The sequence below is a fragment of the Camellia sinensis genome, chromosome 5 (assembly GCF_055761805.1).
Source record: "Camellia sinensis isolate YWXY chromosome 5, ASM5576180v1, whole genome shotgun sequence".
NCBI classification, from domain to species: Eukaryota; Viridiplantae; Streptophyta; class Magnoliopsida; order Ericales; family Theaceae; genus Camellia; species Camellia sinensis.
In genome coordinates this window covers 127,898,136-127,917,071 of record NC_138965.1, presented here as the reverse complement: position 1 = coordinate 127,917,071, position 18,936 = coordinate 127,898,136, and positions in this window count along the sequence as shown.

The window sequence follows — 18,936 nt, the reverse complement described above, 5'->3', positions numbered from 1 at the left end:
AGTGTGTGAATGTCTTCTAACCCCACGTGTTTCTCCCTTTTACTTACTTGCTTTTGATAGTTAGTTTAGGGCATGTTTCAATTAGCATACTTATGCTTCGCATGTTTGCATTCATTCATTTGTATTGCATGCACCGGGCTCAGCGCATCATACTAACTGCATTGTATTTCAATTCCAAGTTGAATACATGATTATCAAGTTGCATCTCACATGACATCTTAGAATAGCCGAGCCTATTTCTAGTTGCACCTTTGCATGTGTTGCATTAGCCATCTTAACATAGCTAGGATCATACATTGATTACTAACTAGCTTTCGTTTTGGCACGGAGTACACTGTGAGTGTTTATGCTTTAGCATCTTGCATGAGTGTGAGTGTTGCCATGATAGCATGCTTGCCATGAGGCTATTTGCTTAATTGATATAACTGCCTGAATGCCTGTGGGTGAAGGTTGGATTACTTGAATTGGAATAATTCATCAAAATGCGAGTTTTAAGCCCACTTTGCGGAGTGGCAAAATCATGTTTTCTAAGCCCACCTGAGGGTGGAAAATCCACGTCTTAGCCTACTTGCGAGTACCACCTTCAAACCATTTACAAACAAACATAAGATGTTTTGTTCCAACTTAGGCGATCTAGTCTGTACTTGTGTGTTGTGCGGATCACATAGTAATTCTAGGCTAATAATCGGAATAAGAACACATGTGTTTTCAAAAACAAGATATCATGCTTAGTATAGGCCGATCTTTGATTAGGCGAACGGGGGTGCTCATAGATGACCTTCCCCAATCGTACCCAAGTTCCCGAGCCGAGACAACTTTGGTGATGATGGACACGTGACCTTAGGCAACAAGTCAGGGTTTCCTAAATTTTCCCAAAAAAATAAAACATTTAGGTGGCGACTCTGTATCTGGCAAAGCAGTCCATGTTTGGCACTTCTTTCTTAAAAATCAGTTTTCCAAAACGATTTGCCGGATTTGGACTCTTTGGTGATTTATCAATCTCACATTGCACATTGTGGGATCAGATTAAGAACCGTGAAATTTGAGTCCGAACTGTAGCATGAAGCCCTCGGGGCGTGTCTACAGTTTCTGGCGACTCTGCTGGGGAGTTAGAGAACTTGACTCGAACTCATGATAGCTTGTTTTGATTACACTTATGTGTCTCTTTGCATTGCATTTGCATTGGTGCGCCTAAGATACCGTGTTTGCCGTATGCAATTCCTGAATAGTTTGCCAGAGGCTCGCTTCGAGAAACGTGCCATAAGGCTGACCGATTGCGGGCTCTGCCATAACGGGAACACAAACCCCGGTTTTACCAGGGCACCCTTTTGACCATTCGACCTAGTGCATATCGGAATCCATAGTGACTATTCCAAACTAGGGCAAGTTGCTTACCCAATTGTAGGTTGTTTGAAACCGCTGTGTATGTAGTGAAACCCTACCTCCTGACAAAATAGGACAGGAAAACCCTACCCCAACATAGCGGTGTTTTGGCTCTTACTTGCTTGCTATGTGCTGTCAGAGTATGTCTCTACAAGAATGCGTGTATCACTTTGCAAGTCTAGGTATTAGGCTTGAGGGCATCAGTATCTGGGAATCAGTTTCACCTGAGGGTATCAGTTTACAGGCAGGATTTTGGGGCAGAATTCAATAGACAGCACAGTTACACAGTTATGCTTACATCTGTTATGGCGAAATTGGGCTGAGATGCTGCCTGTTTCTCTTTTGCTAGGTAGTTCTGGAACTGTAGCTTCAAAAGGCTCCGATACCCTCCCAGGTTCATTAGATTTGTGCTGATAGCTTTGTCAGGTCAGAGATTCAGTTCAAGAATAGCCAGTGTTCTCCTTTGCTGAGGCAAGGCGAAGAAAGGCCAGTCAAGGCTCACCGGTTCATCTGATCCGTCAGTCACCAGTCACATCACCTCTGTTTTGTTCAGTTCAGCAGACTCATGATGACACAGAATTCAGAAGAAATTGTGGTCATGGCAGCAGCACTAAACCAGGGAATCACCATGCAGGGTAAGACCGATGTTGAAATGCAGCGCCTACCCAGGTCACCTGCCGCACATCCAATCTGGGAACCCCAATTATTTCAAACTCGTGAGCCCGCCACTTTTGAGCTAATGGGAATGATCAGCGATCTTCAGAGATCTGTGGCTGATCTAACCTACGGAATGTCGACTCCGCCACCGACCACCTCATACGTCGGGAACATCATGCCAGAAGAGCCACCGCTATTGGGGCGAATTGTAATTGAACTCAGTCAACCTGAAGCCATCCCAAGCATGGGCAATGGCATATCAACAACAATAGAACTTCGCACTGATGTAGCAACCCAAACCTTCGACCAAGCTGAGGCTAGTGGTAAAAACAAGATGGGGGCAGACACTGATCCCTATGAACAACTTCTGCAGGCTGTTGAGGCTTTGAAAGCCGGGGGATTGAACAAACAACAAGTGCTCGCAATTGCTACAAAAACTGTGGATGACACTTTCGTCACTCAAAATGAGGGCAGTTTGAGCCAAGGGGAAAATCGGGCGAAGGGCCGTCGTACCAGAAATGATCCTGTTAACTCTAATCATGCACCCGAAAAAGATCAGAAAACCAAATCAGCACCTGCCGACCCCTTTGCTAGTGCGTCCAGCAAAGATCCACAAACCTCGAAGTATTTTCCCCAAGGTCGCAGGGTCTTCCATGCCCTCTATATGCTTTTGTCCAAGGCTCTTCAAATCCTTGCTGAAAAGGGGCATCTCAAACCCCTCGAGCCTCGGCCTCTCCCTAGTCGTCTTCCATCTGGTCATGACGCTACCCAATACTGTGCGTACCATCAACAAACTGGTCATAGCACCGACAATTGCTTCCGTCTTCGCCATGAGGTACAGGATTTGATTGACAACGAGGTTATCCTCCCACCAAGCTCAGCAAAGTCTATCGTCACTGGATCAGTGAACCTGGAGGATGATGTGATGTGATCGGGGGGTGAACCACCTGCGAGCGGCGCTCAGTTTACTTCAGATGTGGCGTACAGCACGCACTATTTTGAACATTTGCGAATGTTAGTTTTTGTATTTTCTGACTTGGGTATTCAGTCAGTTTTGTTGTCTTGTATATAGTCAGTCTTTTGTACAATGTCTGTCGGGTCTATCTTGTTGTATCAAGTCAATCCTGTTGTACAGAAGTCGGGTGATTCCGGGGGTGTTACCTCGGGCATCACTATTTTGTTTCGTGTTTGTCTTTTTGAGTCTGTTTTTGCCTTGGAGCCAATTGTGCCAATGGATCTGAATGAAACAGCAGTAAATTTTCACACCCTTGTGTTTGCTTCTACCTTGCGCCAGTTGTGCCAGAAGTTTGAATGGAACGGCGATGCATTTCACCTACTTCTTCTGTGCTTTTAAGTCATTGCATTTGACCTAAGTTTTCCCAAAACTTTTTGGAACACTGTGGTGAAAACGAAGATGAAGGAATTCTTTGGGATTTGCAAAAATTTAATCAATCGAGAGAAAGAGAGGGATGATAAGCCCTTAATGATTGAGATCATGTTTGTTAATGTGAGTACTGAGAAGGATCCTGGCTTGATCTAGATTGGTTCTACATTGTCTTCCGCACGAATGAGTAGTCGCCTTCTTAAAAGATTTCAAAAAAAAATGTTTTGCGCCGTCCTGCGAAGACCTGTGTGGAATTGCTCTTGAGATTGTGCAGTCTAGGATCGTTCTCAGTCTCGAGACTCGACCCCTTTTGCTTTCAAACCTTGAACTCAAATTCAGAATGTTCAACGATCAACCACAATATGAGGCCTGTGTGTCTAGATTTGAAGCAGCCTTTGAACAAGAGGCAAGAAAGTCAAATCAAAAAGATCAGATGTGATCAAAAGAAGCTTGCAAAGCTAGATCAGAAGCACCCTTCAAACTAGGGGCAAAAGAGTTCCAAATGTGCTCGAATAGTCAAAATTGGGACTTTTCCCAAGTTAACGAAGATGGGCAAGAATGCCAAATCCCAGAAGGTAGGAAAAAAAGAATATATTATTGAAAAGACAACCAAGTTCTTATCCGCAACACTAGGGGCAAATTCAGCCCCTATTGGATGGACTTCTGCATTATTCGCGAACAGCAGCCACTCTCCTGAACTCGGATGGCTCTGAGATCTCAAAAACCATTTGGCATGGACCAGCTACACTTTTACCCTTGAGAGGCTCGCTGGGCCGAGAACCCGGAAGGGCGACCCAGGAAAAAGTTAGAGCAGAAACAAAAAAAAAAGAACAAAAACAAAAACAAAAGTAAAAAAATGAAAAGAAATGAAAAAGAAAAGAAAAACAAAGCTCGCAAGGTTGAAAACCCGGAAGGGCAGCCTTGGCAAAAGTTAGAGCGTAAAAGGAGAGGTTAATACTCGAGTGTACCATAACCTAAACTACGTAAGCCTTGATTCCCATGCTTGGGATACATAGGTAACTTCATCTTGAAGTCCAGCCACAAACACTTCCAAATTGATTGTGTCCATGTAATGGTTTTGACCATCTTTGCATTCTCTGTATCTGAGAGTTTGGTTGTGTTTGTCACTCTGAGAACTGATTACAATGCGCTGCGGTGCCATTCAGACACGGGGCAACTCTCTATTACCATACAATGCGTTACGGTGCCATTCAAACAAGGGGCAACTTTCCGTTGCCATGCAGTGTCCTACAGATAAGGGGCAGTTTTTCCATTGTTTTGGATCAAAGGTTGCGCATCTCGAGAGTAGGTTCCATGCTCGTTGAGTAGTGGCCGTTTGTAAAAATAGTTTTTGAGAATTTTTACTGAGGTTGACTAATTTTCTTGAAAATTATTTCATTTTTCCAAAACTGGACCATTTCTTGGACCCAAAAAAGGAAAATTTTCAGTGCTCATAGCCTGACTTCCGTGATTTTAAATCAGAAAAGTGAACAAGTATGTTAATCTAACTCTCATATTGGTCAAAATTGTTTTAGTAGAAAGCCAAAACAAAAAATGGTCAAAATGATGAACTAGGGGCACAGTTGAGTCAGGTGTTCTGTCTTTTCCCCATTGCCAACATACTTGCCAGAAAGGGCACTCTACCTGCCAGAGAAGAGGACAACTAAAGCTAACAGCAAAATGCCGAAAGCTATCTCATCCTCCTAGCAACGAGGTATCAAGCCAAGTGCGAAGCACGAATTGGAATGGATCAGGATATTCCACTCCCTCAACTGGACAATCTGACCACGTCCAAACTCCCTAACAGAGCATCGTCAACCGATGTCAGCTGCAGATTTGCTATACACCCAGTTGTAATGCGACCCCTCTGTGGGAGAAATTCACTAGCTGTGCGCAGAAGAATGGGAATCTCGCAGAATGCAAGGAGGGAGGAGCCCATTCCTTCTTATCCATTAACCACACAGGAGAGGGATAAAAAATGAGAGATTGAAGAATAGAGAGACGTGCGTGGAGAGAAAAGGGGAGAAAAGGGCTTTTTCAGAAAAATAGAGCCTGAGGGCCGAGTGATGTGAGAATCACAAATAAGAAAGGGTGGGAAACAATACCCCGAGAAACTGGCTCCCTGTGAACCGTGTGGTCTCTAGCCATTTGAATACGTCTGTGTGTCGTATCTTTTATTTTGTTTTGTCTTGATTCTTGTTTTGAGTCGTTTCGAGTGTTTCTTGATGTGCTTAGGTTGTTTACCTTTTCTTTTCCTTGGTTGAGTCGTTTTGACTGTGGTTATTCGTAGGCTCAATACCCGGTCCAAAACTCATTTCTCAATTTTAAAAAATAAATCGCGTTGTGCTCAGAGTGCTGTGCCATTCTTCACATTTGTGCAAAATATGTTTCTTTCTTTCATAAACTGCAGGGTTCAGCTTAGTTCATGTGAGAACAATAAAATAAGGACCTATCTGAAGCTATATGTGTTCCAGACTGCAAAGAAAAAGAAAAGAGGGAAAATTTGGAGCATCTTAGTGTGTTTCAACTCCAGCAAATTTCGAGATTGCATTTCAGGTGCACCTTCTCAGGCCTCGCCTTTCTTGAGAGTATGAGTGTATCTCAACCCCAAGTGTAAGCTTACTTCAAGTCAGAATGGCAGTCCAAGCAGCACCCGAGGGTTTCGTATGCAGATATTACCTCTCGCCGATACGAACAGGGTGTACCCTTTTCGAGCTGAGTGTGTTGCAAAGTCCTCTGAGAGGTAAGTCGGAGGCACCAAAGTACATATTTGATGCCCCTCTATTGCATAGAATGTGCACTTTCATATACACTTATGTTGCATGCGTGCCGCACATCGTTATAATTCATGCATAGAATATGCTTGCTTTCGATTCCGCATAGAGTATGCTTTGCTTCCAATCATGCATAGAATATGCTTTCAATGTTACATAGAATATGTCTGCCTCATGCATAGAATATGCTTTCAAGTTTGCACAAAATATGTCTGTCCCATGCGTAGAATATGCTTTTCATCTTTTGCATAGAAAATGCACTCTTCCATACTTACATAGAAAACGCTCGTATCTTTTACATAGAAAATGCACTCTTCCATACTTGCATAGAAAATGCTCGTATCCTTTGCATAGAAAATGCACCTTACTTGCATAGAAAATGCATTTTATCGCACTTTTTCTTTGTGCACGTACCTCGCACTTTCTTGTGCATTGTATCTCACGCGCACTGTCCTGTGCACTTACACTTTGTGTCTCACTCGCGCTTTCTTGCTCATCGCACTGTCATGTGCATTCTTTGGTCTAGGAGACCTTAGAATCCTGCTTTTATCACTCGTGTTGTTTAGCGCATCGCACTGTCTAGTGCATTTCAAATCACTCGCGCTTTCTTGTGCATCACACTGTTTTGTGCAGTTTATTGCTCACGCTTTCTTGCACATCTCACTATTTGGTGCAGTTTATTGCTCGCGCTTTCTTGGGTATTGCACTATTTTGTGTAGTTTATTGCTCGCGCTTTCTTGCGCATTGCACTGTTTTGTGCAGTTTATACTCGGGCTTTTTTGTGCATCGCACTGTCTTGTGCATTTTATTTCATTAAATGCTCTCATCTTGCATAGAAAATGCTTGTATCTTTTGCATTGAACTTGTATCGCGCTGTATTACGCACCTTACCTGCACCTATTAGTGCATTGTTCGCGCTATTTTGCACATCGCGCTATCTTGCGCACCTTACCTGCACCTGTTAGTGCATTGTTCGCACTATTTTGCACATCGTGCTATCTTGCACACCTTACCTGCACCTGTCAATGCATTGTTCGTGCTATTTTGTGCATCACGCTATCTTGCGCACCTCATCGCACTATTTTGTGCATTGCATCATTCGCACTATTTTGCGCATCGCACTGTTTTGTGCATTGCATTTCATTCGCGCTATTTTGCACATCGCGCTATCTTGCGCACCTTACCTGTACTTGTTAGTGCATTGCGTTGTCACGCACCCTTCTACATTGTTATGCGTCATACTTAGGTTGCAATGTCATGCACCCCCTTCACCTATGTTGCCACGCACCTTTCGCTAGCATTGCTATGCATGTTTTTAACGATATTGTACCTGTTAAGTTTCTTTCTTTTGCAGGCATGATATTGTATGTACGGTTCATTTGAAGCTGGCACGACCAGACGAACCGAACGGTATTGTATGTATTTCGTATGAGACGTAGCGAGAATTGTATAATTCTCTCACATCCTTTCTGCATGAAATATAGTGTTGATTCTTATTCGTTTGCTTAAACTATTGCATGTTATGCTTCATTACAGCTCTCTTTGCATGATCATAAGTTATGTTCAACATCATGCATGTCATTTGCATTTTGCCCCAGCCTGCGGGCACATATCTTTATTGTCTTGTATGCTTGTCTAAGTCTTCAGCCTTGCCAAAAATGGGTCGTCTCTGGGCTTTGACACTCACTCCCGTCATTTTTATGACTTTCGAGTTCTGTCAAAGAGGGGCAACTGTAGACACCCCATTTTTGACCGTCCTCAAGACTTGGACGTCATCGTTTGAATACTCGGTGATCATCCATGCTCGTGTTCGTTTTGAGTTCCCGGAGGTCTCGGCCGTGCGCCTTGCCTCAGGATCTCTCAACTTGACTACTTTGTGCTTGGTTGTGGACCAAGGACTTGTGGTTTTTGCTTCCGGGGGTATAGAATGGCTTGTTAGCCATCCCTGAATCCCATCGGCTAAGGCATGATGCCATCGGCCTTCTATTCTTTCTATCGGCCAAAAGTAGTGGCCGATCGGTACTCTTTTTGGCCGATCGGCACATTTATTTTGGCAATCGGCTATATTTTCTAGCCGAACCCTGTTCATCTGTTTTTTGCAGATATTTTATGCCAGTTGTCACAGTTGGCATGCACAATACACCCTCTCCATACACGTGTATGGAGGGATTTGCTTCCATTGCTTAGCTTCTCTTAGAAGCTTTAGAATTAGGATTCTATAAGAAGGAAGCTCCTCCTCCCTTCTCAGGGGTTCAGCAAAATAGATATAGAGTTCATATATCCCTCTCTCTCTATATCTCTCTCTCTATATATTTGTGTGTGTGTTGGTGCCTTAAATGTGTATTTTGTTCATACTTTTGCACTATAGCACCTAGTAGAACACCATTCTTTGGTTGATGAGGCATTAGGAAGTTGGTTTCAGAGTTCTTAGGCTAGTTTTGATCCAAGGAAGTTGTTGGAGTTGTGTTTTTGAAGGTGTTCTTCAAGGGTGAGCAAACTACCTTTTGTTTTCCCATTTTGGCTTAAGCCTTTAGACCTATTTGCATATCGTTTTAAGCTTAACTATAAACTGAAAAAAGTTCTGTTTTTGTGTGCTTAAGATGTTTGCTTAAGGTCACTTTTTAGTTGGGGGTTGTCTACCCCCCCTTAGGCCTTGTTTTGTGCCTTTACTTTTGAGCTTTGGTATCATCTCATTTGGACCTTCTCATTTCAGTGGTGGAGAAGTGGTTTTGAAGTCTTGAATAGAAGAGGGACACCCCCCTCTCCTTATGTCTCATATGCTTGTGTTATTGGCTCATATTGTTAGCGTGTTTGCATAGCATGTTTTGGCCCCATTTTAGCTAGTTTTTGGTGTTATCTTGGCATGATATACCTCTGTTTTGAGTTGGTTTGTTGACCCCTTGCATGCACCATGTACTTGTCTTACAATCCTCTCATTCGCCATAACATGCATCATGCATTTGGGCTATCATTCTCGCATATTTTGGCTCAACTTGAAGGAGTTTTTAGTCATGTTTTACCATGCTCTAGCTCTGATTTGTATTGTTTTGGTCATAAATGTCATGATTTGTATAGCCTTAGTTCATCCTAGCTTGTTAAGCTTTGTGCATCAAGTCACTAGCATGCATTGCTTGGACCCTTTTCATGATTTGGCATCATCTCATATGAGATTTCAGTCCATATAATGTGGCCATGCATTCACATTTGTAACATTTTCCATGCATTGGAAGGTTGGTGTTTTATGCCTCAAGAATGTGCCATTGTGTATGCCATCATGCTTAGGCCTTTGGGATGCCATCTAAGTGGGTTTTTGGGCTCATTCTAACATGCCATAACTCTGATTTTATTGGCCTAAGTCATGCCACGTTTGGTTGTAATAGGTGTAGTGCAATTGCCCCTTTTGGCCTTGTATGCGTCTTATTTTGCGCTTACCTTTCTAGCATGTTTCGGCCTCATTCCATACATGTTTTAGCCTTGTTTTGGTCTGCCTGCCTTGGGACTATTTTGGGTCACCTTGGCCCTTTGGGGCTTGATTCTTGTAGCCTTGGTGCAAGTCCCTTAGCTAGCTTTGAGCTTTGAGTTTATTAGCATTCTATGCTTAACTTGTTTGAGTGGTTTGACACTACTCCTTGAATGATTTCAGAGCTTATTGCATTGTCACATTCTCATGTTTATCACATCTCGCTCATGTTTGAGGATTGTGCATTGTTGCATAGTTTATGGATCAATGTGTGTACATGTGCGTTTTGCCCTTTCGGTCCCTTAATTCATCACTTTGGCCACTGTTTTGGGCATGGCTAAGGTCTTCCCATTCCGGTTTAAGTCCATCTTACATGCTTGTTTGCATTACATGTTGTTTGCATACTTGTTGTTTACATGGTTGTTAACATGCCCTTGGTACATTGCATGTTTGCTTGTTTAGGTTGCATAGTATTGTTGCATACTTGTTGCATGCCATGTTGTTTACATGTTAGGTTGCATTGCATTGTATTTGGGATGCTCATGTTGTATCGCATTGCATTTCCATCTTGCATTGTATTTGGCATACATGCATTGCATTGTGTTTGGTTTGGGGTGTCAAACCAAACACGAGGAGCGAGGGACGTTTCGTACTTGAAGTGACGATACGTGCCTCAAACCTCGGTCGCCGACGCTCTTGATCCAACATGATAGAGTGTGAAGCATTCATGTGTTTTTGTGCATTCATTTTACATTGAAGTGCACACTTGGCCTCTTTGGCCATCATGCATCGAGATGCGTGATTGGTGGCCCGAGGGTCGAGGATTACACCCCTTTGAGTCTCAAACATGATAAAGAGGGTGGTCGTCCAAACATTACCTTGTAAATCCATTGACATACTCTGTTTGTCCTCTGCTGCAGTAGAACAGCATTCTGCAGGAAGAAATGGCCGATTGGCCACTTTCAATGGCGATCGGCTAACCTTTGTTGGCCGATAGCATAACTTTTGCTCGATGACCATTTTCCATTGGCCAATGGCCACTTTTCTTGGCTGATGATCTCTCAGAGTATCCAGGAGGGGGTTTAGAAGCATCATAGAGATTTGTGCAGTGTGCAGAGGTGCAAAACAGTGCAAACAGAGGCAACATGAGGCATGGCAACGGGTTTTCAAGAGAGGCGATCGAGCATGCATCATTCAATCATTCTGAAGCGGCGCTTTGGCAGCCTCTTTAGTTTCATACTTAGTCTGTTTTGTAACTTAATTAATTTGCTTAATTAGTTAAGGTTTTATAATAATTAATTAGTGTAGTGTAGCTAGCTAGTTGATTTATTCGAACCCTCCGTTAGGAGGGCGAATTTTGTAATAATTGTGCGTGAGTGTGTGAATGTCTTCTAACCCCACGTCTTTCTCCCTTTTACTTACTTGCTTTTGATAGTTAGTTTAGGGCATGTTTCAATTAGCATACTTATGCTTCGCATGTTTGCATTCATTCATTTGTATTGCATGCACCGGGCTCGGCGCATCGTACTAACTGCATTGTATTTCAATTCCAAGTTGAATACATGATTATCAAGTTGCATCTCACATGACATCTTAGAATAGCCGAGCCTATTTCTAGTTGCACCTTTGCATGTGTTGCATTAGCCATCTTAACATAGCTAGGATCATACATTGATTACTAACTAGCTTTCGTTTTGGCACGGAGTACACTGTGAGTGTTTATGCTTTAGCATCTTGCATGAGTGTGAGTGTTGCCATGATAGCATGCTTGCCATGAGGCTATTTGCTTAATTGATATAACTGCCTGAATGCCTGTGGGTGAAGGTTGGATTACTTGAATTGGAATAATTCATCAAAATGCGAGTTTTAAGCCCACTTTGCGGAGTGGCAAAATCATGTTTTCTAAGCCCACCTGAGGGTGGAAAATCCACGTCTTAGCCTACTTGCGAGTACCACCTTCAAACCATTTACAAACAAACATAAGATGTTTTGTTCCAACTTAGGCGATCTAGTCTGTACTTGTGTGTTGTGTGGATCACATAGTAATTCTAGGCTAATAATCGGAATAAGAACACATGTGTTTTCAAAAACAAGATATCATGCTTAGTATAGGCCGATCTTTGATTAGGCGAACGGGGGTGCTCATAGATGACCTTCCCCAATCGTACCCAAGTTCCCGAGCCGAGACAACTTTGGTGATGACGGACACGTGACCTTAGGCAACAAGTCAGGGTTTCCTAAATTTTTCCAAAAAAATAAAACATTTAGGTGGCGACTCTGTGTCTGGCAAAGCAGTCCATGTTTGGCACTTCTTTCTTAAAAATCAATTTTCCAAAACGATTTGCCGGATTTGGACTCTTTGGTGATTTATCAATCTCACATTGCACATTATGGGATCAGATTAAGAACCGTGACATTTGAGTCCGAACTGTAGCATGAGGCCCTCGAGGCGCGTCTACAACTAGCTACTGGCAAAAGAAGTGGGCTCTAGCTGAATACTCGGGACAAGGGTCCACCACTTTCAGCTTATCCATCAACCACACCTAGGAAGGGATAAAAAACAAGAAAGATTAAAGAATAGAAAGATGTACATTGAGAGAAAAGTAAGAAAAGGGCTTTGAGAGGAAAAATAAGGAGTGAGTACCGAGTGATGTGAGAAATCGCAAAGAAGGAAGGGTGGAAAACAATACTTGGAGAAGTAATGGACTCCTTGAAAATCAAGTAGTCTCTCGCCGATAAAAAACATCTAAACCCATCAGGGTCTCGGCCAGTGCCAAACCAATGCAACTCTTACCCTCTTTTAGACGTTCGGCCACTTCAATCAACCTAATGTTGGCTCTGCTGCAACTAAAGGCCAGAAGAAAGTGTACAAGCAAACATAAACAGAAGGCATGTTGACGATAACCTCACCGTAGAAGGTCACCTCTGTCTCCAATGTCAGAAAATTGATGAATCAAGCTGGGTATATCCAACTTCCCGTCATGAGCCAAAGATTGAGCCTCATGTAAAGTAAGCCCACACAGCCATTCAAGAGCCTGTGCATGGCCAAAACAGGGTTGAGGCATAATCTCCTCATCACGCCGAGACTCTATTAAAGCTTGAAACTTTTGAAGGGTTGAACACATCTCTTATGCCCTGAAGCAAAATACATGTGTAACCGGGTTCTAGTATCGAAAGGCGGCATGAATGAATGGAAAACAAAGCAAAGTAGAACTCAACAAAAAAAGTGCGTTTATGTCGCAACCATAGAAATTTACCTTTTCCGTGCTGTCTAAAGTGGCTATCAAATCCTTGAGCCTCTTGGCAAGAAATATCACCATTTTCAGAGAAAACAGCAGCAAAGATGATATTCTGTCAAAGAAGTAGCAAGAGAAGACCTTTATAGAGGATAAGGTTGCATGAGTGGCTAACAGCTATTGCCAGCTATCCAGCCACATGCCTTGGTCGGCCGGCCACCTTTCCTGGCTGGTCGTCCATTCAAGTGGCTAGCCGACCATATGTGTTGGCCAGGAAGTTGGCAATAGTGTTATGTTTGGCCCCTCTTTGCTTTGAGGTCTTGTTTTGAGTCTTTTGTTTCTAGCAAATGTAAATAGTTGTGTTTAGGTTTTTTTACTTTGTTATTTCATTTATCGAGTTGTATTTTGCATTTTGGGTCAGTTGTCGGCTCAACATCTGATTACGAACATCGTTCAAATACAAGCATTTTCAATCTCAAATGCAAAGTACAATCAATATTATGCAAGTGTGGTGTCATTCTCGGGATTCAAAATAAAACTCCTTTTATAAAACTGCAGAGTTCTACCCCGATCGTAATTTTTACAAAAGAGGAATACAAGTGTTTTAAAACAAAAGTAAAGACCTATTTGAAGCTATACAAGCGCTAAACTACCAAAACAAAAGAAAAAGAAAAAGACAATATAAAAGTCAGTATCGACCACATCAGGCTCGAGAGGCCCTCTTTGTCATCTTTGGCGGAGGGGACTCAAGGGCACTATCTCCGTCAGCACCACTATCGTCAGAGGAATGAAACTCTGAGCCATCGTCATCCTCTCTACTCCTGGACACAAAACCAGTCTCAACCTCCTATCCGCTCCCTAACTCTGAGTTAGCATCATCAACCTCGCTCTCGGACTCAGAGTGCTTGCTCCCTGTCTCTTTTGTGCCGCTAGTCTCATCACCATTCCCACTCAAAACTGACTCTGAGAATGAGGAAAACTCCTCTACTTGAGACTCTCTGCTCCAACTCTGGGCACCCCTACTTCTGCCCCAACCTCGACTCTCATCCCTACCGCGTGCTGGGACCTATCTGCCTCTCCTCCCCACCGTAGGAGGAGGTGTTGTGGGCACCGCCAGTGTCATCTGTACCACTGGCACAGGTGGAGGCTGAAAACACCAAACAGGAAATCAGTACAAAGCAATGCAGAATTAGTACAAAGCAGTACAGAGTGTCAGAACAGTATCAGTGCAAAATTAGCATTAATATGGAAAATTAGTACAGTGTGGTGTAGAACATCACGAATATAGCAAAAGATAATTAGTGCAAATCAGATGAATAATAAAGGGAGAATACCTGATAACTGTAGAGGGCAAGCAATGTCTCCCTCCTCTTCACCATCTGAACCAGGGAGGCGACCAATCCCAAGAGGTCATCCACGTACTCCAATGGCACCTGTAAATGAGTTTAAACATCATTATACAGAAAAAAAGGAATGTAAAATACAAACTACAAGGCAAAGTGCATACCTACTGCACGTCAGGGTCCCTGACATACGTCCTCCGGTAGATTGACCTAAATCTGATAGGCTATCCCACTTGGCCGCCAGTATGGGATCACGATCGGGATCACCAGCAGACCAGCTACATGAACAACAACGGGAGCAGCCCCTCTAATACTAGGCCCGGCAGCATGAGCAGCATCTCCTACGCGAGCTCTGATCAGGGATAGCATTAGATGAGTCTTGATAAAGGCCGCATAGTCTCCGACTACTCGGAAGAGATCGGCATCCTACCCCGCCATGTACTGTACGATGGCCTCAATTGGGAGACCATCGGCTATCCTTATGGATAGTGGAGGCGGAGCAAGAACAACAGGGTTATTTAGGCCTTGAGTCTGATGCACGAACCTCTTCCCAAGATACCAGGTCCAGCAGAATGGGCCCTGTAGACACCCTATTTTTGACCGTCCTCAAGACTTGGATCTCATCGTTTGAACACACGATGATCATCCATGCTCGTGTTCGTTTTGAGTTCCCGAAGGTCTTGGCTGCACGCCTTGCCTTAGGATCTCTCAACTTGTCTGTTTTGTGCTTGGTTGTGGACCAAGGACTTGTGATTTTTCTTCTAAGGGAAGAGGGCGGCTTGTTGGCCATCCCTACAACCCATCGGCCAAGCCTTGTGCTTATCGGCCTTGTTTTCTTGTCATCGGCCATAAGTGGTGGCCGATCGGCACTCTTTTTGGCCGATTGGCACCCTTTTTGGTCGATCGGCCATATCTTTTGGCCGAGACTTTTTTACCTACTTTTGCAGATATTTTTGTGCCAGCTATGACAGCTAGTGAGCACAGATTTCATCCTCCATACACGTGTATGGAGGGATTGAAACAAGTCTCAAGCTTGCTCAACAAGCTTGAGATTTGATTTTCTATAAGAAGGGAGACCCCTCTCCCTTTCCGGAGGTTCTAAAATCTTGATATAGAAGATATATATCACTCTCTCTATATATTTCCTCTCTCTCTCTGTATATTTGCACTTGTTTGTGCTCAAAAGTGTAATTTCTTCACACTTTTGCACTAAAGCACCTAGTGAAACATTATACTCTTGTTGCTGAGGTACTTGAGGTTTTTGTTTGAACTCAAAGTTTGGTTTTTAGCTCAAAAAGTTGCTGAAGTTACCTCTTTGAAGTTGTTCTACAAGGGTGAGTCACTAACCTTCTTTTAAGCTTTGTGTTCATTGCTTACTTAGCCTTATTTGCATGCTTATTTTGGCTTAACTCTCAACTGTAAAAAGCTTCATTTTCATGTGTTTGAAATGATTGTTTAAGGTCTTATTGGTGTTGGGGGTGATCTACCCCCTTGAGTGCCTTGTTTTGCCTTGTTTTGGGCCACCCCTTTAGGCTTTTGTTTTAGCCTTTGTTTGACCTTTCTACCACTGAATTCTAGAGGACTTTCAGTGGTGTAAAGTGTGTTTTGAGGCCTTAAATAGGAGAGGGTCATCCCCTCTCCTTTGTCTTGCATGCTTATATAGATGGCTCATCAAAGTAGCATGTTTGTCTAGCATGTATTGGTTCCATTTCAGCAGGTTTTTGGCATTATTTTAGCATGCCTCAACTCTGTTTTAGGTTGGTTTGATAGCATCTTGCATGGTTCACATACTGGTAGTGCAATCTTGCATGATAGCCTAACATGCATCATGTGTTTGAACCATCATTCTAGCATGTTTTGGCTTAACTCCAAGAAGCTTTTGGCCATGTTTTACCATGCTTAAGGTCTGATTTGTGTTTTTTTTGTCATACATGCATTGCTTTGTATAGCCATGGTTCATTCTAGCCCATTAGCCTTGAGTTTCCAAGCCACTAGCATGCATTGCTTGGGCTATTCACATGATTTGACATCATTTGTTATGTGATTTTAGAGCATGTTTCATTGCCATGCCCTCACATTTGTCACTCTTTCCATGCTTTGAGGAGTTGGTACTTTATGCCTTAAGAATGAGCCATTGCGTATGCCATTTTGCCTAAGCTTGTAAGCTACCATATCAGTGTGTATTTGGTCTCATTTTGCCATGATATAACTCTAATTTTTGTTGTTGAAATCACCACATGCTTGGTTTTGATAGGTGTAGTGTAATACTCCTTATTAGCCTTGCAAGCTCATGCTTCATGCCCTTCATGTTAGCTTGTTTTGGTGATGCTCCATGCATGTTTTAAACTCATTTTGGCATGATCTAGGACTGTTTTGGGTTTCCTTGGCTATATGTTTCATGTATTGCATAGCTATGGTGTAAGTCCTTTGGCTAGCTTTAAGCTTTGAGCCCACTAGCATGCTTCATTTGTTGTTTGTGCATGATTTAGCTTCATTTGGAATGTAATTTCAAAGTTTACTTCATTGCCACACTTTCATATTTGTCACTTCTTCATCATGTTTGAGGGTTGTGTTCCTATGCCTAGTTGAGGAGCCATGACATGAGCATGTGTCCTTGCCCCCCCTCCCTTTTGTGCCTAAATTTTGGTATGTTGGCCACTATTTTGGACCCTCTTAGGTCTGTCCATATGCAGTTTGGTCCATTGAATATTGCATTACATGGTCCTTACCATTGCACATTTGTTTGCATATTGTTGCATGACATTGTTACTTGCATGTTGTTGCATGTTCATGATGTTTAGCATGTTGATTAAATAACATGTTGTTGCATGCTTGTTAGATAGCATGTTGTTGCATGCATGTTCCATTGTATTGTTGTTGCATGCTTGTTGCATTGCATGTTGTCGCATGCTTGTTGCATTGCATTGTGTGTGCATGCCTTGCATTGCATTGTGTTTGGATAGGGTGTTAGTCCAAACACGAGGAACGAGGGACGTTTCATACTTAAAGTGATGAAACGTGCCTCATTTCTCGGTCGCCGACCCTCTTGATCAAGCATGATAGAGGTTAAGGCATTTTTGTGTCTTTTGTGCATTCATGTGATATTGATTTGTGCGACTCGGCCTCTTTGGCCATCATGCATTGAAATGCGTGATTGATGGCTCGAGAGCCGAGCACTACACTCCTTTGAGCATGTAACATGATAAGGAGTGTGGTTGCACGCACATTTTCTTGTAAATACACTTCCATGCCTCTGTTAGTGCTCTGTTGCAGCAAAAAGAGAAATTTGCAGGAAGCAGTGGCCGATCGACTACTTAGTCTGCCGATCGGCTATCAATAATTGGCCGATAGCCTCGAATTTGGCCGATGACTATTATTCTTTGGCCGATGGCCACACATTTTGGCCGACTACCCCTCAAATGGTTCCTAAGGTAGGTTAGAAGCATCATGGAAGTTGGCATAATTTCCAGAGGTGCAGAAGTGTGCAAACAGAGGCAACATGAGGCATGGTAACAGATTTCCGAGCGAGGCGATCAAGCATGCATCTTCGAACTCTTAGAACTGAGCTGAGGCTTTGTAATTTGTAATTAGCTTTACTTGATTAGTTAGCTTTTGAATTTGTAATTAAACTAGCTAATTTGTTAATTAATTAATGTGTTGTAATAATTAGCTTAGTGCTAGCTAGTTATTCAATTTGATAATGTAATAATTAGCTTAATTAGCTTAATTAGCTTAAATTAGCCAGTTAACTTCTTATTCAGACCCTCCGTTGAGAGGGCCAACTGTTGTAATAAGCGTACGTGTGTGTGATGCATGTCTTCCAACCCCTATTTCTTTCTCCCTTTACTTAACCGCTTACGATGGTTAGTTTTAGGGCATATTTCAATTAGCATTCTTATGTTAGCATGTTTGCATTCATTCATCTGTCTTGCATGCACCAGGCTCGGTGCATCATACAAACTGTATTGTATCTCAATTCCTATTTGAAAACATGTTATCAAGCTGCATTTCACATGCCATCTTAGAATAGCCGAGCTTATCTTAGTTACATTTTTTGCATGCGTTGCATTAGGCATCTTAACATAGTTAGGATCATGCATTGATTACTAACTAGCTCCTTTTTTTACTCGAAGTACGCTGTGAGTGTTTATGCTTTAGCATCCTTGCATGTGTGTAAGTGACTGCCATGACGGCATGCTTGCCATGAGGCTATGTGCTTATGTGTCTAACTGGATGAATGCCTGTGGATGAAGGCTTCATTGCTCGAATTGGAACAATTCATTGATTGCGAGTTTTAAACCCACTTGAAGTGGCAAAATCATGTTTTCTAAGCCCACTTGAGGGTGGCAAAAACCCCAACTTAGCCTACTTGCGAGTAGCAATTTCAAACCATTTTCAAACAAACAAACATGAGTGTTTTGTTCCAACTTAGGCGATCTAATCTATACTTGTATGTTGTGCGCATCACATATAGTAATTCTAGGTTAATAACCGGAATAAGAACGCACATGTTTCAAAAACAAAATATCATGTTAGTAAAGGCTGATCTTTGATCGGGCGAGCGGGGGTGCTCATTGCATGACCTTCCCCTCTCATACCCAAGTTCCTGAGTCGAGGTAACTTTGGTGATAACGGACATGTGGCCTTAGGCACGAGTTAGGGTTTCCTAAATTTTCCAAAATAAAACATTTAGGTGGCG